Below are 27765 nucleotides of genomic sequence, written 5' to 3' on the forward strand. Positions count from 1 at the left end.
TATATATATATATATATATATATATATATATATATATATATATATATATATATATATATATATATATATATATATATATATATATATATATATATATATATATATATATATATATATATATATATATATATGTATATATATATATATATATATATATATATATATATATATATATATATATATATATATATACAGAGAGAGAGACAGAGAGAGTGAAGAGAGAGACAGAGGGGGGGGGGAGAAAAAAAGGAGAAAGAGTACATATGTACAGTTTGAAATGCAGTTAATCGAGAACCAAAGGTCCAGAATGGGCTTTAACATGGGTCCTGCAATAGGGCATGTCTCATGTTCTTCTCCTGAACATGATTTACAATGGATCTGGAAGGATTGCAAGTCAACTCTTTTTTGATTAGCCTAGCTCGAAAATTCATACCTCAATCAATTGAGCCTTGACCATGTGAGTGTAACCCATACGTAAAGCGTGCTGCTTATATGGAGACTGTAATGTCAGCAAGTTAGTCCATTTTTTTAAATTCAGCTCACCTTTTAAGAAAAAGTATTCACTCCAGCAATTGCTGATAAATAAAACAGTCTTCTTTATACAGTTCATATACAGTTCTTTTAAGTAGTAAAACATGCTGTTCTTTTAAAGCAGATGAATAGAATGTCCTGCTGACAGTTTTGGGTGCAGAAAATCATTTACCAGCAGACAGCTGTTGCACTCACTGATGCTTCATCTTGTTAATTCAAGTACCAATACAGGACATAACATAGTTTAGTCAGCTCCAAACTAAAAAATAATAACAGCTTGCCTTCTACAGTTTTACATAAGCAGTTCATAAAGGAGATAACATCCCTAACTTAATCTGTTACAGACTTTTAAAAACAGTTACAGCATAATCTTACTTGGCTGGCAACAGTAGAAAAAGCATAATATTTGGAGGCTTTCTCTACACATACCTATATATGGAAAAAAACTCTCTCTGATTCCAGGTAATAGTGCCCCCCCCCCCCCCCCCACCACCACCCTGTAGGAGCAGCAGAATGTCTTCTTTACTGCATGGAATTGAGACATTAATTTTGTGGGGCAAGATCCAGGCCTCCCCTGTGTCAGCCTAGTGGTGAGCTACAGGCATCTTCCTTCAACCAGGATGGTCAAGCCATCAGCTGCCGCAAACTCTCATCCTCCATGGCCAGCTCTACCAGGACCTTGAGGTGATAACTGAACAACATATAGCATATGTTGTAGACCTACTATCTGATGCTTAACCAGCAGAAAACCTTATTATTTCTATATAAAAGGTGGAAAGAAGGATATAAGAAAGTAGGAAAGAAGTGATAGATAGATAGATAGATAGATAGATAGATAGATAGATAGATAGATAGATAGATAGATAGATAGATAGGTAGATAGATAGATAGATAGATAGATAGATAGATAGATAGATAGATAGATAGATAGACAGATAGACAGATAGATAGATAGATAGATAGATAGATAGATAGATAGATAGATAGATAGATAGATAGATAGATAGATAGATAGATAGATAGATAGATAGATAGATAGATAGATAGATAGATAGATAGATAGAGATATAGATGCAGCTATAAATATAGATAGATACATTTTTGCTGACAGGTGGTCAAAAGTTCAATTTGAAGACCAGAAGAAATGGCGGTACAGCTCATTCAAAATCAGCTTATCACACAGTCACACATATGGGCTTTTTTCTTTGCTAACTTGCAGTACAGAATTTGCCCTTTTCCCCACTGTAGTGTACTCTTGGAGTTGGTATATATAATTTGCAGGGGATGGAGATACAGAGGGCCTTGCTCCCCCTGCAAAGAAACATGTTTTACTTTTTTCAACTGGCTGGTGATTGATCACTTGTAGTTGACCACGTGCCATTCAATATTTTGTTTTTCGATATATGGACATAGATAGATAAATGTATATAGATACAGATGTCATATCATATATGGGTATATGTCATTTGGCTGAATAACAATTTTATTGAATGGAGACTTAGTGTGTTGGAATGACGGATAGCCCATTTAGTTGAATGACCATATGACTGAAAGTCCATTTCATTGAATGTGGCATAACTAGTCCAAGGTAGTTCTGCAAAACCGGAGTAGGATACCCTATCATTGGAGGGTGTGAGGGTCATAGCCCCCCAGCTAGTTTGGGTTTATAGTGTCTTCGGGAAAGAGTTAGTCATTGCTGCTGTAAGTGTGTATGTCTATGGTTTACAAATGTATTTTTTTGAATCTTTCAGTCACCTCCCCTAACTATACTAACTCCAGGATTGTACAACAGTGGGGAAAAGGGCATATACCTTTTAGTTGCCTTACAGTACTCTACACAGTGCCAGTTCTTCACTTCAGTGAAATGAGATTTGGTGAAAGCATTTTGAGCTTTTAGCGATTTGGTCAGGGTAAATTCAAATTCACCGAAATGAGCTTTCAATGAAACAAAGTAGACCCATGTGTGTGTGTGTGTGTGTACATATATATATATATATATATATATATATATATATATATATATATATATATATATATATATATATATATATATATATATATATATATATGTGTGTGTGTGTGTGTGTGTGTGTGTATAAAAACACAAACAAAGGCTCACATAGTGTGTCAGGGACCAGTAGCATTAAACTCTAAAACATATCCAATCAAAAGGAGTAAAACATAAACATAGATGGGTATATAAAAAATTTACCAACGTTTAAAAGAAATTTAAAAGGACAAAAATCACAGCCAAAATGACAACTGTTAAGAGGTTATGTTTCTATAAATAGGACCTTATCAGAATAAAAAAAAATATGAATGTGTGTGTTCACATCTGGTTATATGGTGATGTTCTTTTATTTGTGTACATAAATCACATTTCAAGTATTTTATTTATTTTCAAAAAATATTTTTATCTATCATGGATTTATGCCAATATTGGTAGTTTGGAATGGCTTGTTCAATATTGTCTTTAACATGTATTAAGGTTTTTTTAAATTTCACGCTTTTAAATTTCACACATTGCTATCTTGTTGATTCTGTCATTTATTTGGATGTCACACTTTGTAAGAATAAACTCAATGGACAGTTTCAGTCAGTAGTTTACAGGAAACCCACTTTCTCCAATACTTAACATTTTAAAAGTTGTCATCCTTGGTTTTGTAAGAAAAATATTTTCATAGGACAATGAGCTAGAATTGCTAGGATGAGTCCCAGCTATGATACATTTAGCTCTGAGTGCGACAATTTAGATAACATGTTTGTGGAGAGGGGTTATCCATGCAACTTGTTAGTTAAACCACAGGATGAAGTATCCCAAGGTTGGAGCACCAAATATAAACCATTGCTGGGTACTGATCCACAGGACGATTCCTTGTGATCACCTACTACAAGACAGATGGACAACAAAGGATTTACTAATTCTATGGTTATTACAAACAATGAGGAATCTAAGTTTGTGTATAGGAACTGGAATATTCTCAAGGTTGACAAGGATGTATTTAAAACTTTAGGAGGAACTCCTAAATTTGTTTACAAAATGGGGTGAAATTTTAAAAATCTATTTGAGTATAAAATATCTTCTGATCCTTGGCGACTTGGAACTACTATCTTTTGGTTTTACAGTCTATTTAGGTTATTTGCTGTGTTATCTTCTGATATGAGCAGAACCCCCCAGTGGTACTCACAGATGTGATGCTCGTAGCCAATGATCTTTTGTATTAGAACAAGATTGCATTAAACTAGACCATTCCTATTATTCCAAAATCAACCTTGCTCATGGCAATTGTGATACCAAAAAGGTAATTTATATTGCCCTCTGTTTCAGTTGTTCAGGTTTTTAGATCGGGAAGACCAACAGACAATTTCATAAAAGGGTTTATGAATACAATTATGCTATTCTTAAATGCAATCTTAATAATTCTTTATATACACATACACAGAGTTGTACCGATTTTACTAAATTTATGTTCAGTTTACTAGAGGTTGTCCCACATAATGACCAAGAGGGTCCTTGGGGAAACAAGAAATGAATATAGAGAATTGATATGGCAACTCAGGTTGAACTCCTCTGCTACCCTAGGCTTAATGAACAGGTTTCAATTCTTCCTGTATTAAAACCAAGAGCCACAAAATTATGAATGTGTGTGTTCACAGTTATTTATATGATGATATTCTTTTATTTGGGCAAATAAATCACATTTTGAGTATTTTACCTACTTTCAAAAAATATTTTATCTATCATGGATTTATGCCAATATTGGTAGTTTGGAATGGATTGTTCAGTACTGTCTTTAACATGTACTAAGATTTTATTTTATATTTTGACCACAGCAGGGTTATGTTTTTAACATGGATTGTAGTGGTTCATGGTCCTTTATTTATTTATTTATTTGACATTTGTTTACCGAGGTCGTCTGACTGGGTCTACTGAACCTGTTTTCAGCAGAGGCTGGGAGAGAAAGCTCCACATAAAGTACAATACAAATACAGTATAATCTAATACAATGCAAATGACATTAGAAATACTATACACAAAAAAGATGAAAGAACATAAACTGTGTTACAAGATATCACAATATATACTACACATCTAAACAATTCTATAGAGTTAAAACATTATAGACAATAATAGTCACTGTCACCATATACATAGCTTGTGAGTAGATAGTGTCCAAAAATAGTACGTAGGTAGTGTAGTGTATGACTTTGACTGTTATAGTACATGAAAAAAATAGAAATCTGGATTCAGTTAGGAAAATAATAGCCAGAAAGATAGTGAGTTAAGAAGAACAGAGGCATTACACTCTGAGCAGTAGCTTAAGGATATGGTATAGAAACAGAGAAGGAGTTAGAATAGCCTTAGGATCTTGCAGCCTGTGAAGGATTGAAGTATGACAGAAGAGGACGATAAGGCTAGGGAGGAAGAAGAGGAAGACCTGAGCATTAGGCAGGCTTTATGCATGAGCAGAGCCATGTATTTTTGTGATGATTATTTAAAGAGGCTTTGAAATGGGTTAGGCCAGGTATAGACCTGGTAGCTAGAGGTAGTGAATTCCGTAGTATAGAGACAGTGTATGAATACAGAGAGTGACCTGGTTTTCTTGTAGGTTTTGAGACAGCTAAGAGATTTTTGTCTTTTGATCTTAGGGATTGATTTGTTGTGCAAGGTGTGACTAGATTGGCTAGTGCAGGGCAGGCAGTAGGTTTGAAAATAAGGTTGTGCAAGGTGGATAGCTGAATAAAGGCAAGTTGGTTGGGGAGTTCAAGCCAGTTTAGTTCTAGTAGCAGTTTAGAGTGGTGTTTGTGATATTTAGAGTTTGAGGCAAACTTTGCAACTTTGTTGTTGCACTGTTCTATCTTGCTTAGGGTAGTAGTTTATAAGTTAGTTAGGATAGGAACACCGTAAAGAAGGGAGGGAAGCAATAATGTTTTTGCAAGGGTAGTTTTGGTTGCTGCAGTAAAGAAATGTTTGTTTGTACATAACAGTCCCAGTTTTTGATAAGTTTTCTTTACATCTTACTGTATACAGGGGTCGAATGAAAGTTTATTGTCAATGATAACTCCTAGAAGATTGGTTTCCTGCACTATTTCTATGACAGTGTTGTCAGATGTAAGGATGGTATAATGATCAGTGACAGGGAAGGTGTTTTTTGGAATGAAAGAGTACTAGTTTAGTCTTCTTTGGATTAAGAAAGAATTGGGCATTTCTTAGCCAGGATTCTACTGCAGTAAAGGACTGCTGAGTTTTTGAAAGTAGTTCTGGTAGTGATTGAGCAGTACAGATTATGGTGGAATCATCACCGTATTGAATGAGGGTTCCAGGGTAAGAGGCAAAGTGAAGTTTGTTTGTGAAAATGTTGAAGAGTAGGGGTCCAAGGATGGAGCCTTGAGGGACTTCAGTAGGATTATGCAGAAAGGGCGACAGTTCATTGGACCATTTCACTGCTTGTTTATGATCCTTGAAACCATTTTACTTTTGTTATCTGAGAAGCCTAAGTTAGACAGTGTGTTCAATAGTAAGGGGTGAGACACTGTGTCAAAGACCTTGGACAGATCAAGAAAAACTGAGGCTGTATAACATCCTGCATCTTTGGCCTTGTCCACTGTGTCTGTAAAGGGTAATAGAGCAGTAGCTGTGCTATGGCTGTCTGAAGCCATGTTGGGTTTTGGTTAAAAGATTGTTTTGCAATAGATATTGCATACATGCTGATGGATACCTCTCTTGAGAATTTTGGATATAAGTGGCAGAATGGATATAGGACGGAAATTGAATGGTTCAGAAGAGTTGCCTCCTTTATGGATGGGAGTGATGTGAGATTGTTTCCATATAACAGGTACTTCTGATTCAGATAAAGACCTATTTATAAGGATAGTGATTGGGTAGGCAATTGAGTTGGCAGCCAGTTTGAGGTAGTGTGGTGGAAGATTATCAGCTAAGGTGGAGCAGGGTTTTAGTTTTTGTAGCCGTTTCTTAATGGTGTCTCTGGGTATGGGCTGAAATGAGAATGGGGTTCGTATTAGATTTTGTTGAGTAGGGGGGTTATTAATGACAAGGTTAGAAGTAGTTGATGGTCTAGGGTTGGTGTCTGAATAGACTGAAGGGTTCAAGGAACAGCATTAGGGATGTTAGTTATTAGGTCTGATATTGATTTTATGAAGTGCTTGTTAACGTTTTGGCTATTTTTGATGGAGGGATATAAGGTGATAGGGTGTGCTCTCTGTTTGTTCCAATGTTAAGTAGAGAAGATATGGAGTACTAAAATTTATTTGGGTTGATTCTATGCTTAGGTTCATAGGTTCATAGGTTGGTACTAGGCTATTGGCCCTAGGGCCTATACAAGCCTAGCCATAACAATTCCCTGACTATTTCTTCCCACACTATTTACTTCCCTGGAATATGGAATATTTACTATGCTGGAGTTGAAGCTGGGAATAGTATGACTTCTTGTCTCTGTTGATTAGTTTTGTCACTTTGATACCTAGTGTTTTGAAATTGACATGATTTTGTTTATTTTTGTTTAGTTTCCAGGTCATCCAGGCTAGGTCCCTTTGCTTCATCAGGTGTTTACATTCCTTAAAGAGCCATGGTGCTGAGTTCTTTTTGATTCTTTTCAAACAAATGGGAGCGAGTGCATTAAGTATGTGAAGGAAGGTGTTATTAAAGTATAGTACAGCGTCATTAAGGAGTGGTCATTTAAGGGTGCCCAGTGTATTTCATGTAGGAGATTGTTGAATTTATGCTGACAAAAATAAGTTGAGTTCCTAATTGATTTTACAGTGTGTACTCTTAGTTCTTGGGAGTTTGTTCTAAGGGAATAGACTGGCAGAAGATCACTCAGATAGCTAGGCAGTGTACCAGAAGAGGGGTAATTGGCAGGGTGGAATACTAGGATCCAGCCTAGGGTGGATTGGCTGGCAATATCTTTGCTGTATCTTGTTGGAGTATTGATAAGCTGAGAAAAAACATACAGATTTATACTATTTGTGGGGGACTTGGACGTTGTGTCTTGCCAATCTATATTTACATCTCCTAAGATTATTGTTTCAAGGTTTATTGTTTGGGATGTCCAGGATAAAATATTTTCCAACACTGGTATATTGTGACCTGGTGGGATAAATTTTACTGGTTTAAATTAAGTCTCTTATCATGGTCTTAGTTCACAAGATTAATTAGTGTTTTATTTAAAGCATGTTTTTCTTTTGATGCAATGGTTCTGATGAAGCCTCATTTGTACGGACTAAAGCACTTAACCATTGTCATTTTGGCTGTAACTTTTGTCCTATTAAAATTCTTTTAAATGCTGGTATATTTTTATATACCCATCTTTATTGGTGTTTTACTCCTTTTGATTGGATATGTTTTAGAGTTTAATGTTACTAGTCCCCAATAAGCTTTATTTGGTGTCTGGGATTACCTTTACCTAACTTCTGATTGTGTAGTGTTTTATATATATGGTTTACTATCAAAATGTCGCAGGACAAAATAATTCCAGCTCAGAATACCGAATAAGAAGTATGAAAAAAACATTCAACAAATCACAATGTCGCATCAGCTGAACGAATTAAACAGATTCAACATTAAAATTCAACACATCACATGACGCCTGTGTAGAAGTGCAGGTAAACTAAACTCCTACACCTCACATCACGTTTTTGCAGGTGGGCAAGCCCCCTGCATCTCCTCCCCTGTAGGGGGCTGCACACCCACACCCCCTGCTAACTATATATTTCAACTCTGAGATTGCACTACAGAGAGAAAAGAGATGAATTTCCCAAACCACACTGTACCACAATCTCTGTACATTACTTCAAGTTCATATCAGCAAATGCACAGTGCATTCACTGATATGAACTTTCGACATAGATATGTTCAGCAAGATGGAAATTCGAACATCCATGTTTTCAATTTTCCATCTGCGGAGCATCTCCATTCGCAATTTTAATAGTAAACCTATATATATATATATATGGTTCTACCTCACATAAACGAAACACCACAACAATCACCGACACCACATAACCGACAGTACAAAACACGGGTACACAAACACGAAACCTCATACACTTCACACACCACAATCAACAACCAAAACACATTAAAACCACATACACAACACAAGCACACCAAAATCCCTACAAACCCACACTAAACCACACATACACAACTACCTACAACCCTGACCCAAACCCTAACCCTAAGGTCCGCCTATCCCCACTTACCTTTACACAGCCTTTTCCCATTTGCATCCTCGGCGTCTGGTCGGTCTTCTGCTTGTCGATCTTCTAGGTCCCGCTGGCTGGTCTTCTTTCTGCTATCGATCTTCTGGGGCTCGCGATTTCCTGTCCGATGTTCGCTAGTCGTTGAAGTGAGGTAGAACCATATATATATATATATATATATATATATATATGTGTGTGTGTGTGTGTGTGTGTGTGTGTGTGTGTGTATGTGTGTGTGTATTTATACATACATAGAGACAGAGAAGGGAAGCTGAGAAGGGTAAAGGAAAAGAGGAAGAAAGGGGATGGTAGGCAGGAATGGCAGGCGAACCAATATAAAACAGAAAAGACAAACATGAGTGGAGTTACTCACACTAGGGGTAGGACAAAAGGATACACCCAATTTGACAAAAATAGGACATACATAAACTGGGGAAAGGGGTAAGAATGGGCAATGTGCTAGCTGCTGTTCAACCCAGAGAGATGCATCCAGAAGGCCAGTGGTATGGGCCACTTCATGGTCTTCCAGCCTTCTGGCAGGAGCCAGCTGGTATAGTGATCCATAATTCAATGCAGGAAGGATTAATGTGCAGTAACCTAGCATATCAGTGCCTTGTCAACCTCCAGCACTAGCTCCAGCCAGAGCACAGTGAAACACTTCCATCCTACTCACCTACCTCATTTGCAACCTCAGCCAAGGCACATGTGGCTTACCTGTGCCTTGTTATGATTATGCTCTGCAGAAGGGGGATAAAAAGTGAAGGATGCCATTACTGGTGTACACATGGTACAAATAATATAAGTACATTTAAGGAGGTAAAAGTCCCATGCACCCTATTGATAGTCTTTGCTGTCTCCTGTATCAGCCAATAGCATTATTTTCTTAGGCTTCCCATGCTGAAAGGCAAAAGAGGCATCTGAGCTAACATATAGGAGTGTTATGACAAGCTGACAGCATTACAAATTTGCAATGAAGCACGTAAGTGCAATCAAGCAGAAGACTGAGATTGTGCTTATAGGTGGAGACAATGCAGTACTCAAGGAGCTATTTGTAATAATGTAATATCATGAAATGTTGACGACAAACCCACGCCTGCACAGGCAGCACACATCTGGCAGCATTGCATATCCTGCTGTCTCTTTCCAGAGAATCAAAATTTATTAAGAAGACTGCTCTGAATGTAAGAATTTAAAAAAAAGACAAAGAAGAAGAGCTGGGAGCACAGTGAAAATGGCAAACATTTACTGTATGAGGGTATTGTTGTCTCATGTCTGCTAAGTACAGTTGGAGGTCTCCAAGGCAGTGTTGCCACAGATCATCAAAATGGTGCCTGTACTGACCATTTATTTAGAGGATGCGGGTAACCCTGGTCAATTGATCTACTGGATTGCACCAGGCATCCACCTTATGGAATAAACGTGCATATGGTCCCAACAGCTACTTCCTGAACTGGCTGTCAAAGATGTAATCATAGTTTCCTTTGCACACTAGGAAGGGTCTCTCCATGGGGTGCTAGCATTGGCATCCATCATCATGAATATACAGCCAAACAAAATGCTAGGCTGTAATTTATGCTTTAAGCATTACTTTGAATTGTGTGCATTGCACCTTATGGATGATATACAATGCAGTGTGTGTGTGTGTGTGTGTGTGTGTGTGTGTGTGTGTGTGTGTGTGTGTGTGTGTGTGTGTGTGTGTGTGCACTACCTGCATGCATAAGACACTTGGTACAGCATGCTGGTGACATGGAGTGGAATGGACCTGTGCAGTACATTACTGATGTGCTTCAGTGAAGCACAGTGATTCATAGACATTGGCAGAATCCAGTTTCATTAGCATATTACTGGTACAAACCAGTAGTTATTTGTAACTATTATTACTGACATGTCACCTTAGATGTCAAAATATGTAGCAAGGCAGCAACAGTAGCATTAATTCAACAGACTGAAATCCAGAGGAGGTACATATTTATATAGATGTAAACCTGTATTCATGGGAAGGCATCCCGCAACAATAGAACTGCCTATCCCCCTACTACCCTATCTGATCTACAGGTATATGTTTTATACATACACATTTATATATATATATATATATATATATATATATATATATATATATACAGACAACCTCTATCAGCATTGTCTTATATCTACTGTCACTTATGTCCTCCACTTGGCACCTAACCATACTGTATGAAAAGTCCACTAGACACCTAACCATACTGTATGAGAAGCCCATTCCTCACCCATAAATCAGTACTGAGTGCTGTGCATTACTCTCCATACCTGTATACATGCACGTGTGTCCATATAACTGTCTTTGTTACTACTAGTGTACCCCAAAATTCATAATTTGGCCTCAACTGCTCCCCTATCCCTGAACAACAATGTACTGATGCATATTGCCAAGGTAACTTAGTGTTTCTCATTGGCAGCCTGCTGTACCCAGACAAGTGCGGCCCCAACTTTTGCCTCCCACTATCATAGGTTTACTCATAGCCTCCACAGGAGACAGAATTCAGAGGTTAGACAACCTCACCTGAGCCAGAATTATATCCTGATACTGGCACTGAGAGCCATGGATAGTGTCTGTTGGGAAGAAGTGGGTGTTCTACAGACACTTCAGAATCATGTGTGGGACACATTGTCATTGATATCAATAACTTCACTGCAGTGGGTGGAAAGAATCACATAATACAGCAATGCCAAATGCATGGCATGATATGGCAGATGTTAAAAAAAGGCACACAGCATAGCAGCTGCCAGGTAGGCAACTTGAGGGATGCCAAATGCTACTACAAGCCTCACAGATTTAAACCCAATTTTGCTATCTTCTCGAGGAGACAATGAGATCATAGGTACAATGCTTGTTAGAGTAAACACAGTTTACAGGAGTGGCCAGACCACACATATCTCACAGGGAGAACAACCAGGTTAATATCCATACCACACTAGCAATATAGCAACATTACATATACAGACCATAGGATAACACAGATACCAGTGCATATGCTTCCTATTGGTAAGTGGGTATGCTCAATTATTCATTTTAAGAATCCATTTTAAGCTTAGCCAAGTTTCTTCTCAAAGATGAGAATCAAACCCTGAACCTTGTGTCTATGAAGAAAACAACTTAACCATTACACCAGGTGGAATACCAGGTCTGTATCAGCATATCGAATGTTGAAAATGCCGAATGCGATTTAATCGAACTGAAATGTTCGAAATCGCAAAAGAGCGAACTGACAGAACATCGATTTCTTTCCCAGGAAAAGAAATCAGTGTTCCGTGCAAAAAAAAAAATCAATACTTTAAACACTGACAGAAGTGGGGGGCTTCGCCCCCCACCCCCCCTATTTCAATATACCAACTCCAAGACCGCACCACAGTGGAGGAAATAGCAAACTACGATGACGGCCCACTGATCTATTTCCCTGGAAAAGAAATCGATGTTCCAGCAGTTCGCTCTTCTGAGATTTCTAACATTTCAGTTTGATTAAATTAAATTTGGCGTTTTCAACATTCAAAATGCTGATAGGAACCCAGAATACCAGCACAATTATACATATGTTGAATATCTGCATCTTTCCACTTACCAGTTTCATGAACACCATGTTGCCTCATATGTTGCAATGGGAGCCAGAATTACTCTGTTATGCCTTGTTCTGTATGTTCACACGACAGGCTGCTATGTTTACACTTGCTGATGCTGTGTCAGTACATCTGTCTGAGTTTAGCTCCTATGCAGGACCTGTCAATGATGCTGAGACACACAAAATGAAGCCAGTCCTAGGATACATTGATACTATTTATCTCCCTTCTGAGTGGTTCTATACCCATGAACCAGAATAATGGTGTAGACTTACTCACTCCTGAGCTATGGGCTACATAGCATAACAACACACTATCTCAGATGTCTGCACTACATTTGATGTGTGTATGCTCACTATACAGCAGATTACTAAGCGTTCCTGGTGTCATATTGTGTCCCAACCAGCCCATGATATGTGGATAGTGCTAACTGTAATCCTGGCATAGTTTACAGCTGTACGATATGTGGTTGGTGCTAATTGTAATCTAGACATAGTCTGCAGCTGCACATGATATGTGGGTGGTACTAATTATAATCCAGGCATAGTCTGCAGGTGCACATGATATGTGGGTGGTACTAATTATAATCCAGGCATAGTCTGCAGCTACACATGGTATGTGGGTGGTGTAATTTTAATCCAGGCATAGTCTGCACTTGCACATGATATGTAGGTGGTGCTAATTTTAATCTTGACATAGCATGTAGCTGTACGGTATGTGGTTAGTGCTAATTATAATCTAGGCATAGTCTGCAGCTCCACATGGTATGTGGGTGGTACTGATTATAATCCAGGTATAGTCTGCAGCTACACCTGAGATAAGGGTGTGCTAATTGTAATCCAAGCATAGCACCTGATATGTGCGTATTACTAATTATAATCCAAGCATAGTTTGCAGCTGCACTTGATATGTAGGTAGTACTAATTATAATCCAGGCATAGTCTGCAGCTGTACTTGATATGTGGGTGGTGTTAATTGTAATCTAGACATAATCTGCAGCTTCACCTAATATGTGGTTAGTACTAATTATAATCCTGGCATGGTATACAGTTGCACCTGGTATGTGGGTAGTACTAATTATAATCCAGGCATAGTCTGCAGCTGCACCTGACATGTGGGTGGTGCTAATTGTAATCCAGGCATCTGCACCTGATATGTGGGAAGTACTAATTATAATCCACGTATAGTCTGCAGCTGTACTTGCTATGTGGGTGGTGTTAAATGTAATCCAGACATAATCTGCAGCTTCACCTGATATGTGTTTAGTAGTAATTATAATCCAGGCATGGTCTCCAGTTGCACCTGATATGTGGGTAGTACTAATTACAATCCTGGCATAGTCTGCAGCTGTACCTGATATGTGGGTGGTGCTAACTGTAATCCAGGCATAATCTGTAGCTGTACCTGATATGTGGGTAGTACTAATTATAATCTAGGTATAGTCTGCATCTGTGCATGATACATGGGTGGTGGCAATTCTAATCCAGGCATAGTCTGCAGCTGCAAAACCACACAAGAAAGCAGCAAAAAGCAATCTCCAAAACAACACAGAAACTGCAAACAGAATCCAATTTATTTCTAGATTTCAGTGCCTCGACCAAACAGTCTTCAAGAAGTATACAAGACATTACCCAAGCATTCCCCTTAAATACCCACCAGAGACAATTAATAAGTCAATTAAAAAATCAATTACATACAATTATACAATTAAATAAAATACTTCCATTTGATCTCACAATTAAGACCCTGTGGAACCATAGTATTATATTTTAATATAAATAAAGATTCTTTAAATAACAATTGATCTTTTAACCTTTCTTCATCTCCTAATTTTATAAAAATTATTTCTAAAACAGTAGCCTGTAACAATTTATAGTCACTATTGTGACACTCTTTGAAATGGACAGCGATAGAACTTTCAGTTTTATATTTTTTAATGTCTCTAACATGTTCTTGCAGATGGCATTTAAACATTCTCTTAGTCTCACTTATATATACCAACCTACATGGACAACATAAAGCATATATAATTCCTTCAGTCTTCTTCTTCTGTCTTTCAGCTTTTCCAGGTTAGGGGTCACCACAGCGGAACTCCTGTCCGCTAATGATTGGCAGTAGATTTTTACATGCTGGCTTGCCGGGCCTAATGCACAACCTTCAGCGAAGGAATGCCCTCCACGCATGTTGACACACAGAAGACACTCTAACTGAGAATCGAATGTGCAACGTTTAACTGTGAGGTGACAACGCTACCGCAGCACCACCACCACAGTATGAAAAATTCCCTAGTACACAAAAATTATTTCCAATTTTATCAAACGTTTGAACAATCAGCTAACAAATATTTCATTTTCCACACGGGAACGTTCCCTTTAACAAAGGATTTATTATAACACCCTCTACAGGGGCTATGAAATACGATTTTACCAATTTATCTGATAAACTAGTCCCTTTCTTAAATAAAAAAACAGGATGGTGGTTAAATAATTTTCTTAGTTTTTCCTCCCTTGCCAAAAAATTCCAGTAAAGTTTGACCTGTTTTTGTATCTGTTCACTAAGAACATTATATGTCATTACCACGTATACATTATCTTGTGAGTGTATATTCCTATTTGCATATGTCTTTCTCACATGATTATGATTATTACTAGTAAAATAGTAATACTCATAAATTTTATCCAAGGCCTCAAAAATATTAGGCAATGAACATGTTAGAGGTAGATAAAAGTGCCTTGGATAAATCTTTTTTATTATTACAAATTTTATGTAATAATATGGTAAAGAATTAATTAAATGCATAGGGTGGAAACTAGAACCATGTAGAAATTGCCAACCATCCTGAAACTTTCTAAATACAGAAGTAGAAATTTTGTTGGTTTCTGTACCTACTAAGTGTACATCCAAAAAATCTACCTCTTTGCCAACCTGTAGACCATCAAAGGATAAATTATATTCATTACATTGCAAATCTGTCACAAAATCCTGAACTTTCTCCATGCCATCCTGACATGCAAAGATGAGATCATCAGTGTATCTATAATATTTTACATGTTTTTTAAAGAATTCATGTTGATAAATATATTTTCTTTCAAATAAAGCCATAAACAAGTTGGCATACATAGGGGCAAAAGGTGCCCCCATAGCCATACTTTGTAGCTGATGGAATATATGTTAATTGAAAGAAAAATAATAATTTTTTAAGCTAAATTCCACCCATTCAATAATGTAGTTTGACAAAGGGAAATCATCCAGAATAGATTGCAAAGCTATAATACCATTCATGTGTTTAATATTCGTGTATAAACTAGTGACATCCAAAGTCACTTAGAATTCCAACTAATTTCCATAATCTTAAGAAAATCAAAAGTGTCCTTAATGTAGGAATCTAATCGCTGTACATAAGATAGTAAATATTCATGCATAACTATGCCGATATTATGTAAAAAATAATTGGTTGCCGTCACTATGGGCCTGCCAGGAGGATCCACCATGTTTTTATGTAGTTTCGGTAGGCAGTAAAAAGTGGCCATATTACATTTATCTATATTCATCTTTTTATTAACATCCTCCTTGGTTAAATAACCTAAACATTGTCCTTTCATTAATAAAGCCTCATAATGTTTTAATGCCTCATGATACATAACAATATTCACAACTCTGTACACATTAGTATCTTGTAGATGAGAATTACACATTTTAATATATTGTTTGTAATGTAAACTCACAATCTTATTACCCTTATCCGCTGGTTTGATAATTAAATGCTTACTATCTACCAACTGGTTTAATGCCGTCCATTCCTTTTTAGTCAAATTATAACAAACAGATGACTTATGCTTAAATTCATTATACACCCGTTCCACAGAGAAACGAAGCATCGCCATAAAATTCCTAACATTTTCATTGCTAAAAGAAGGTATAAAATTACTTTTATATTTAATACTAGATGTATTAAATTGGCAATATGCATTATAATTGGTATTAACATTCAACTCATCGTCCCATACATTTTCAGACTCACAAGAATAAAATGAATCACTTTCAGATATATCAGTGTCAGCTTCATAATCATTCACATCAAAGCAACATTTCAGTTGCAATTTACGTGACAATTTAAATAATTCCTGTTCAATAATGTGGCAAGAAGGCAGTACAGTGGGAACAAATTTTAACCCTAAGTTTAGTACCTCCAATTGTTCATTACTTAACTGACAACCAGACAAATTAGCAACCAATAATGCTTTATTGGTGGCAATGAAATCATTATTGCCACCTACTGCGTTTAAAATTTTGTTTAAAGTGTCCTTCACCTGCTAATGTAAAAGTCATAGTCCCTCTTTTTCAGTTAAAGTTTCTGTCTTCCTCCCTCTGTTGCTGACGAAAACACTGTTGATGTGCTTCAGGCTGCTGGGCCGGTGGTAATGAAGGGAAAGCCCTAGATTCAGTTTCAGAATCTGTAGTGAATGACGTACCCTCAGAGGAAGTAAAGAGACTGCAACAGTCTTTTTGAAATCTCCCTTCTGACGTCAAGGTAATCCCATTTTTAGAGCCTTATGATTGGTCTTCCACAAAAAGATCTGCCCTCCATTATAGTCAAGGATATCTCTATTGAATTTACGATTTTCTGCTCCACAATATCACTCTCTAACTTTTTAAGTTTATCATTGATATCATTAAGCAGATTGTCAGTCCGTACACCCCCAATTCTATTGACAAGTTCCAAATGGGTCTGTTTAATCTCCTCCTTCAATTACTTCTGCTTAATACAGTCACATTCAGTTAGTATTGTGACCCATTCCATTACACACTTATGTGCTGCATTCAACCACCGGTCTCTAAAAACGTTTTCAGTATTGTCACTTATATCAAAGGGTGTGGAGGGAGATTTAAAGGCATGAAGACCCCTAGGAGAAATATCTAAGTCCAGGTAACATTGCAGACCCAAGATATTAAAATGACGTTTTGTTTCTTTTTGCAACAGATACTCAAACTTATCTATTACTGTCTGTATTTCATCCGAAAATGATTCTGCCTTGTTATTTCCCACAAGTGCAAATGGATTATTCAGTCGATGCATTCTCTCTTGTACTAAACAATTCATGAAACCAGGCATAGATTCCCCTCCATTAGTAAGACCAGCAGCATCATTACATAAGACATTAGTTGCAGCAACATTCACATTACCTATACCAGGCTGTGTGACATAGCTGTCCATGGTCCGTTGTTGAGAAGCGTTTTGTGAACCCAGGAACACAGGTGAAGAAACTTCTCTGAATACATGGGGGATATTATTTGATGGATCTGTTACCATAAATACAAACTCACACAAGGAAGCAGCAAAAAACGATCTCCAAAACAACACAGAAACTGCAAACAGAATCCAATTTATTTCTAGACTTCAGTGCCTCGACCAGTCTTCAAGAAGTATACAAAACATTACCCAAGCATTCCCCTTAAATACCCACCAGAGACAATTAATAAGTCAATTAAAAAATCAATTACATACAATTATAGAATTAAATAAAATACTTCCAGTTGATCTTACAGTTAAGACCCTGTGGAACCATAGTATGATATTTTAATATAAATAAAGATTATTTAAATAACAATTGATAGTCTGCAGCTGCACATGATATGTGGGTGGTACTAATTGTCATCCAGGCATAGTCTGCAGCTACACATGGTATGTGGGTGATGCTAATTGTAATCCAGGCATAGTCTGCAGCTGCACATGATATGTAGGTGGTACTAATTATAATCCAGGAATACTCTGCAGCTCCACCTGATATGTGGTTGGTACTAATTATAATCTGGGCATAGTCTGCCACTGCACCTGATATGTGGGTGGTGCTAATTGTAATTGAGACATAGTCTGCAGATGCACCTCATATGTGGGTGGTGTTAATTGTAATCCAGGCATAACTTGCAGCTGCACCTGATATGTGGGTGGTGCTAATTATAATTCACTAAATCCAGGCATAGTATGCAGCTACGCATGATATGTGGGTGGTGCTAAATGCAATCCTGGCATAGTCTGTAGCTGCACCTGATATGTGGGAGGTACTAATTGTAATCTAGGCAAAATCTGCAGCTGCACATGATATGAGGTTGGTTCTAATTATAATCTAGGCATTGTCTGCAGCTGTACCTGATAAGTGGCTGGTGCTAATTATACTCCAGGCATAGTCTGCAGCTGCACCTAATATGTGGGTGGTGCTAATTATAATCCAGGCATAGTATGCAGCGGTACTTGACATGTGGGTGTGCAATTGTAATCCAGGGGTAGTCTGCAGCTGCACCTCATATGTGGGTGGTGCTAAGTATAATCCAGGCATAGTCTGCAGTTGCACCTGATATGTGGGTAGTACTAATTATAATCCAGGCATAGTCTGTGGCTATACCTGACATGTGGGTGGTGCTAATTGTAATCCAGGCATAATCTGTAACTGCACCTCATATGTGGGTGGTGCTAAGTGTAATCCAGGCATAGTCTGCAAATGCACTTGATTTGTAGGTAGTACTAATTATAATCCAGGCATAGTCTGCATCTGCACCTGATATGTGGGTGGTGCTAATTGTAATCCAGCATAGTCCACCGCTACACATGATATGTGGGTGGTGCTAATTGTAATTTAGTCATAGTCTGCAGTTACACATGATATGTAGGTGGTACTAATTATAATCCAGGCATAGTATGCAGCTGCACCTGATATGTGGTTGGTACTAATTATATTCTAGGCATAGTCTACAGTTGCACCTGATATGTGGGTGGTGCTAATTGTTATCCAGGCATAGTCTGCATCTGCACCTCATATGTGGGTGGTGTTAATTGAAATCCAGGCACATAACTTGCAGCTGCACCAGATATGTGGGTGGTGCTAATTATAATCCATGCATAGTATGCAGCTGCGCATGATATGTGGTTGGTGCTAACTGTAATCCAGCCATAGTCTGCGGCTTCACGTGATATGTGGGAGGTGCTAATTGTAATCTAGGCAAAATCTGCAACTGCACATGATATACGGTTGGTACTAATTATAATCTAGGCATAGTCTGTAGCTGTACCTTATATGTGGTTGATACTAATTATAATCTAGGCATAGCCTGCAGCTGCACTTGATATGTGGGTGGTGTTAACTGTAATCTAGGCATAACCTACAGCTGCACCTGATATGTGGGTGGTGCTACTTATAATCCAGGCATAGTATACAGCTGCGCATGATATGTGGGTGGTGCTAACTGTAATCCAGGCATAGTCTGCTGCTGCACCTCATATGTGGGTGGTGTTAATTGTAATCCAGGCGCATAACTTACAGCTGCACCAGATTTGTGGGTGGTGCTAATTATAATCCATGCATAGTATGCAGCTGTGCATGATATGTGGTTGGTGCTAACTGTAATCCAGCCATAGTCTGCAGCTTCACCTGATATGTGGGAGGTGCTAATTGTAATCTAGGTAAAATCTGCAGCTGCACATGATATACGGTTGGTACTAATTATAATCTAGGCATAGTCTGCAGCTGCACCTGATGCATAGGTGTTGCTAATTATAATCCAGGCATAGTGTGCAGCTGTACCTGACATGTGGGTGTGCTAATTGTAATCCAGGCATAGTCTGCAGCTGCACCTCATATGGGGTGGTGCTAATTCTAATCCAGGCATAGTCTGCAGCTGCACCTGAAATACCCATCATTCTGTCATTCTGTATAAGGCCATGATCCTGTCCCACATAAATGTTGGTATATCTCATCCCTCTAGCCTTTCCTCTTGGATAATAATGAGAATAATGTGAATAATGTCCCTGCAGGATCTGTTAACATTGCCCTTTAGTCTGTGACCGACTGTATCAAGTTTTTTTTTATTTGTTTGTGTTTAAGTTCTAACAGCTCCTCCCTTGTGTATCCACCACTAATTTCAAACTCCTATCTGTCATATTCCTTTCTTAATTTTTCTCGTTAATGTTTCATAAAGTTCACAATAATTTGCTATGTGCTCAGGTCAACCATAATGGTACCCAGCTTCGAAATTAAAGTCTTAAAGTTGTACTGTATTTTATCACCCAAACAGATTGAAGTTTCACTGTCACAGCATCAAACTATTGCATTTTTGCAACACTCTTTTTTATACATATCTCATCCTTCTAGTTGTAACAATCTGCATTTCAACATTTGACCCAGGATAGACCTCAGAATTCAGGCTATACCTCTCAGCTGTCCAGATTTTTACAGAATGTCCAGATTTTTTGTCTCTTAGTTTTGGTCTGTTCCTCATAAAATTTGTGGTTCTCTGTCAAATCATTGCTGAATTAAATCACTAAATAATGACAAATATTAGGGGAATGGACAAGATGGTGAGCATTTAACAGCGCTGTTTTTTAGCTCTACTTCATTTTAACATCTCTGACAGGGCTTTTACTAAAAACTTCAAACAGAATGCTTCAAAACTGATGGATTTATAAATGAACATCTGCTAAAAGATTTACTACAAAAAATAACAAGTTTGAAACTCTTTTAATTGCTTTTTCCTGCCAAGAAAACTAGAAAGAACTAATTGTCTCAGAATGAGCCATTCTAAGCCCAGTGTACAGGACAGTACTATAAAAGAAGACATACAGGCTAAACTAAGTATCATCAATGAGTTATCTGCAAAGATAGATAAATTAGAAAGCAAAATGGCCAATTTCAAAGAAGAATGTAAAAAACAAGTTGAAGTGCTGAGTGAATCTCTTAAACAACAATCACCAGAAATCTCGGGTATAGAAGAGGCACTGTCTGATTTTGATGGAAGATTACTTGAAAATGAGGATAACATTGAATTTCTTCTGAAACAAAACAAAACAACTTATTCTGGGAAAAAAATGAAGACTTAGAGAACAGATCTAGGAGGAATAACATCATGAGTTATGGGATTCCTGAAAAAGAAGAGGGAGACAGTATGATTAATTTCTTTAATACCTGGTTGCCTAAAATTTTGAACCTGCCTGAAGCTTTTTCCTTTGTCATTGAAAAGGCACAAAGATCACTTTCTAACTCATCTTAAAAAAAAACAATCACCTTCACCAAGGTCAGTGATCGTAAGATTTTTATCAAGTGAAGATAAAGATTTGGTCTTGAAAGCTACATGGACTAATTATCCAGTTTAAATCAGAGAAAATGCTACAATATTTGACAATAACCATTCAACATTAGTAATATCAAAGAGAAAAGTATGTGTGCTACTTGTTAAATGCTTAAAGAAAAACAATATTAAAGCCCAAATCTTGTTTCCATCAAAAATAAGGATTCACCTTCCAAATGGAAAGAAGGTTTTTAACACCTTGGAAGATGCAATGGGCGTTATACAGAAAAATAAAACCCTAGAAAAAAAACAGAAGAAATGGACTGGAATCTATCAACTTGTTTGAAGTGAAATGCAACAAAAGATGGTTGGTTAATAAATGGCAAAACAGTAAAAAAAAAACAAAGGGCAAATGAAAACCAATGTATTTAATGGTTATTGTGATGTCTGGCTATATCCCACTGGACTGACAACAATTAAATGAGATGTCCATTACTATCCTGGGTCAGTAACTAAGGAGCTTCAATTCTCACTACTAACTCCAATATGAGACTGTCACTTAAATAATAGTAATATTTCACAATTTTCCCCTAAGAGTACAACAGGAACACACTCTATTTTAATGGGACTGGACTATATACCTCTGTCCACTCCTAATGCATTTTCTTGTTACACACTTCAGGGCAAAGTGTCCTAGTTTAAGACCTCTGATACACTCACACTCAAAGTAAACTTGAATCTCACACATCCAAGCAATTCTGGGAAAGCCTGACACAGATTTCTAGCTATGACCCTTCCCCAAAATAATACAGTAACACTGCCACCAATCAGACTGTCTTCATGCCCTTCTAAAGGAGTGTCAACTATGAAAATTTAATAGCAAAATAAATGATAGCTATGCCCAGAACATCCAGGCCTTCGAGGGGACCTGGGGAGTATCAAACAGGTAGAAGCATTCTCTAATCTCTAAAGAAAAAATTTTCCACCACAATGTAAAGTAATGAAAAACATTTAATAATAAATAAAATGATTACAGGAATGTAAATCAATAGCTTTCAATAAACACCAGAATTCAATCACCAGAAATGCAAAATTAAAATGGAGGATGAGTCCATTATTCTAGAAAAACTCTTATCTTATTTACTAAGCTTTCCTAATCTAACTAAAGAATACTGTCCCTGATCTAATCTAACACATAACAGCAAGGCAAAAAGGCAAGCTTACAGTTTTGGTGAGTTCTGTTATGGGTGTCCACTAACTGCACAATACTGTAACTGACTGTTCAGTACTTGACAAACTGCAGTCTCAACTGTCTTATTTTAAAAATAACAGTCAGCTGTTTGAAAAAGTTATTTTCCTATCAATCAGCTGTTTAAATAATCACTTAGCAACCAGGAACATTCTAATGACATCACTCACTGTTCAGCTGATTCTCCAAAGTACTTTAGAATGTTCCGCACAAACATATGCAATTAGACATGTATCAAAACACTGACCGATTCTTTAAATATTCTGTATACACAGAGAAATACTCAACATTAAAAAAAACGTATCTGCATTTCACAATTAGACATGCTGGCATACAATGCAAGTTAATCTGAAAAGATATACAAATCTCCTGCCAGACATGCTAACACAGATGGCAGTGTTTTCATTTTCTTCACAGTTATGAATTCTTATTAATTTAAAGAAGTGCTTGAATACTTGTGAATAAGTGCAGAATATTACTTTTTATAAGGTAAATCATTTCTTTCTTTCTTTCCCTATTTCAAATGGTTACTGGCTCCCTTTTTAAAATGCTAGAGTTTGATTCTATTAGCAATAGATGAAATTAAAGCCACTTACTTTATTTAGAGTTTAAAAGGTTAAACTATTCATTTTATTTAAAGTTAATCATTATTATGATGAAGCTTATGTTAGGTGGCACACTTTCTGTTATCCTGACACTGTTGAGTAATGTGCTATTAAACATAATACAAGATGCAACAAATGACACTAAACAGGCATGTTAAGTTACATTCTGTGTTTTTAAAATGGTTCAGTAGTGTGCTACTAATACTATGCTTGGCATGCAATAGCACCCAGGAAAGACATGCTATGTTATAAACAAAGTATAAAAATATAGCTTTTTACATATATAAAAGTTACTATTGGAATGATATCAAATAATTAGAGTAACATTCACACTTTTACAAGTTAAACATTGATTACACATAGTCATTCTTTTAATGTAAGTTTGTATGCTATGTCGCCTTTAAAAATGACAGTCTGCTTTATATTAAACATCTCATACAAATAGTGTTGACTGAATCATTAAATGTTATTTATTTGAGTGCAATGGCTTGTTAATGGTTGGGATACTTTGAGATGGCTTTTGTTGTTTTTTTTTGGGGGGGGGGTTGAAGGGCTTTGCAGGACTGATGTGTAGTGTGGTGACTTGTATTCACATGCAAGGGATTTTGTGTGAACTGTAACTGATGGACTGTTTATTTTCAAGCCCTTATTATGAAAACCAGCTTGAAACAATTTAAAATCATGAGCAGTGTTGAGCTGCTGTAGGAGTTCTAAAATTCTAAGAACTGTCCAGGTTACTTCTTCCTGTTGAAAAGTAAATAATCATAATATTTTGAATAATATGCTAAGATGTCAAAGAATACAAGTTATACAATAACCAAAAGACAGTGAATTGCATTCTAAACCACTGTCAGTTCTTATATAGTTCTGAATGCTTGCTACTGATAGTATACTTGGCATGCAACAGCACCCAGGAAAGCTATGTTATATTATAAACAAAGTATAAAAATATAGTTTCTTACATATATAAAAGTTATTATTGGAATGTTATCAAATAATCAGAGTAACATTCATACTTTTACAAGTTAAACCTGGCTCACACATAACTCATTGTTTTAAAGCCAGTTTATATGCTACTATGTCTCCTTTAAAAGAAATGTCAGTCTGCATTGTATTAAGCATCTCATACAAACAGTGCTTACTGAAACATTAAATGTTATTTCTTTAAATACACTAGCTTTTTAGTGGTTAACATACTTTGAAATGTTTTTTGTTGTTTTTGTTCGTGATTTGGAAAGGTCTGAGGGATTGGTGTGTGGTGTGGATGTGGGTTGGATTCACTTCTGCATGTTCTTGTGTGAATTGTGGCTGATAAACTTTATTTGCAAGCCCTTGTCATGAGGACCAGCTTCAAACAGTTTAATTAGAATCATGAGCACTTCTGTGATGCTGTGGGAGTTCTGAAAATTCTAAGAACTAAGTAAATAATCATAATATTTTGAATCATACACTAAGATGTCAATAGGTTCATAGGTTCATAGGTTGGTACTAGGCTATCAGCCCTATACAAGCCTAGCCATAACAATTCCCTGGATATTTCTTCCCACACTATTTACTTCCCTGTCAGATAATAAGTAAAAGACAGTGAATTGCATCCTAAACCCCTGTCATTTATCAAATAGTTCAGAATTCTTGCAGTGTACCAAAAGGATAGTTTATATACTAGTCTATAGAATGACACTTCTGATAAAAATGTGGGTTGTGTTTCTCTGTTATTGTCTCTTTTTAATGACAACAAAACTTAATATTTTAAAACTATTTATTATGGAAAATTTGAATCTTAAAAGGGAAGATATTATAGCAATAACCCACGCCTGGGTGTGGGTAATGCTGGATTTACCCACGGTTGGCGTGGTTTGGTCCCAACCCACACCCATATTATGACATTATTTAAGAAAAGAAACTATTACTTTTCTTAAATAATGGCATAGTATAATGCCTGTTTACTGCCCTTATGTCTGGCATCAGCGGCAGTTCTGATGTACTGTGCAGTACATCAGAGCTTGAGAAAGCACATTGCTTTTTTTTTCATAATGTTTAACATATTTTAAAATAAGCAACAGATGTCCTTCGCGTTAAAACCCATTTAACATAAAAAAGTAAAAAGAGATCTTGCTTTCTCCATTGCTTTTTATGTTAAAAGATCTCCGTTGATTTCGCTATGTTAAACCCATTTTTAGAGTTAAATGGAAAGCGGCGACGGACCTTTTCCATTAGTATAACTCGAGCGACAATGTATTGCCGCGCCAAATTGCGCGTGCGTGCATGGTATAATTCAGATGTTTGTTCAGATACTATTAGACATAACATTTAAGAAAAAATAGGACTGATTCTAACAGCAGCACTAGATTAAAGAGTATTAAATATATAAGGGTAAATATAAATGTTCTATTATATGATACTCTACACTAGGAGTATAGCTAAAATATAAAACCTAGGAATATAGTAACAGTACAAGACATAGTATACAAACAGAAATGGAAAGAGATCAGAATAAGTAAACATGTATATAGTTAAAGAATATAAGTATTTCTACAAGAGTGGGAGGTTGGCATAGTGGTTAAAGTGGCCACCTTATAGGCACAAGATGTAGGGTTTGATTCTCACATGGAGTAATTGGCTGGGCTTGGAATGGCCCACAAGTACAGTCAACCTCATACTAATTTATGAACTTATGATCTTATGAACAACTTTACACATGGGAGGTTCTCATAATGGTTAAGGTGTTTACCTTACAAACACAAGGTGCAGGGTTTGATTCTCACATGGGGTAATTGGAGCTAGGCTTAAAATGGCCCACAAGGGCAGTTAGCCTAGTACTTATCTATGAACCTATAAATAAAACAGAAAAAAATGTAAAATCATCTGACCTATAAATTAATACATATGAAAATAACAACTTTCTCCCTATAATAGACCAGGGAGATAATCTGAGGTACAGGGAAAGATGATTGTGGATATATTCAGTTTAGTCAAATTATAATAAAGATTCTGAAGACCTGTTTAATTTTCTTATTTATAATAACTGACTGATGCACTTTTTTAAGATGATGCATAATAAAAACATGAGGCACATTAATATAAATCAGAAGCATGAGCTTAGCATTGTTAGACTAATGGAGAGTTTGAGAGGTAGTTTGTTCATCTTTTTCAACAAACTAGGAATATGTTATTCCATGGTAAAATGTTTTAGGGTTATATCATTAGGCAATGTTTTATTTGTCTGAAAAGTTTTGTCATTAGCTGAAGATTTCATGTTGTTATATATAAAGGCTTCTGGCCCAGTCGGACGCTGCCTTGTTAGCAAATCTAATAAATAAATAAAAATAAATAAATAAACTATATAATAAGTTCTGTACATAAACATGATTTCATCATACCTGTGTTTTTTCTCTCTTATATAAATGTCTTATTTTAAATGCATATCTATTAATATTAATGGATTGAATAATCCAGTAAAGAGGAGGAGTCTGTTCAAATACTTGCAATTACATTAAGCTGAAATAGTATTCCTACAAGAAACACATTTACTTATAAGGATGTAAAGAAACTTTTGTTAAAGAATTATTTGGTTTAAGCAGGTTCTGTCTTTCGAGCTAAAAGAAGAGGCACCCTCATTTTATGGAAGAACTCACCAGTAGTGCCTAAAGTAATAGATACCTATGTTGATAAAAATGGTATGTTAAGCATTCTTATAACTGAGTGGAACAGAAAACTATATACATTGGATTTCAGGGGTTGGAGCTAAAGAAGCTAAAATTACTTAGATACTATAGCCTGTTACATGAAAGGTGAAGTCACAATGGCTAGTGATTTTAATTGTATTTTATCAGGCAAAGATTCCACTGCAGATAGAAAGCTGAGAATCACATCTTCAGCCAAACACTTAACAAATGTAAATATAATGAATTTAAATGATATATATGAGCTAAGGAAAACAAAATCACTTCAATTTACCCATTATTCCTATAGATATGGAACACAAATATTGATAAAATTTTTGTCTCAAACAATCTGTTATCATGTACATATGACAGAAGTTTCAATAGTTTCATATCCATTATCAGGGAATAATGCTATACTCTTTAATATTTTTTTTTAAAAACTGACAATTTAATACATCACAGGAGACTACCAGCATACATTATTAAAATAAAAGGATTCAAGGATTGGTATGTTAAACAGATCAAACATTTCCTAGAAAAAAACATGAATGGTAAAGTACCTGACATTGTCCAAGGGATTCACTAAAGGCTTACTTAAATAGAGGAGTTGCAAGCTGGTATATTAGTAAAAACGAGAGAATGGGACAAACAATTTAATATGCTACAGGCCAAAATAGACAAACTAAAGTTAAATCTAAAACCAAATTACATTATCTGTCAGTCTGAACCTAAAAAATTAAATACTAAATATGTTGAAATTCTAAATCATAAAGTTTCAATAAATATGGAAAAACTTAAACTTCAGACATAGTCAGTAAATCTTTAAGCTTGCATAAACTTG

Source organism: Protopterus annectens, chromosome 7.part0 (assembly GCF_019279795.1).
Source record: "Protopterus annectens isolate FY-2018-M chromosome 7.part0, PAN1.0, whole genome shotgun sequence".
Lineage (NCBI taxonomy): Eukaryota > Metazoa > Chordata > Ceratodontiformes > Protopteridae > Protopterus > Protopterus annectens.